The following is a 492-nucleotide window of genomic DNA, read 5'->3' as shown; positions in this document are numbered from 1 at the left end:
GAACTTCTTCAACTTGCTCACTCTTAGATGAATCCTCCCCCAGACTTTAACTAGACACTGTCCTCGGTGTTAATTCTCGTCTAGTAGAGGTAACCAATAAGATGAGTCAAAAGATAAGCAAATCAAAAAGGGAAAAGAATACTTAACTTGCGATGTTCGTTCACTCGCACTTAAATCTGCCTACGTCAATCGCATAGCTAGCTTCCTTACATCACTTCCCCAGACTTGAACTAGACATTGTCCTCGGTGTTAATTCTCGTCTAGTAGAGGTAACCAATAAGATGAGTCAAAAGATAAGCAAATCAAAAAGGGAAAAGAATACTTAGCTTGCGATGTTCGTTCACTCGCACTTAAATCTGCCTACGTCAATCGCAAAGCTAGCTTCCTTACATCCTCCATAGCTCCTCATTAGAACTCAACCTGGTGATAAGAGACACAAACCAATATTCGATGCAAAAAGAAAAAGAAAGGAAAGAAAAACTAACTTAAGAA

This window comes from Tarenaya hassleriana, unplaced genomic scaffold, assembly GCF_000463585.1.
Source record: "Tarenaya hassleriana unplaced genomic scaffold, ASM46358v1 Cleome361, whole genome shotgun sequence".
In the NCBI taxonomy this organism is placed as follows: Eukaryota; Viridiplantae; Streptophyta; class Magnoliopsida; order Brassicales; family Cleomaceae; genus Tarenaya; species Tarenaya hassleriana.
Note: the sequence above shows the minus strand (reverse complement) of the source record.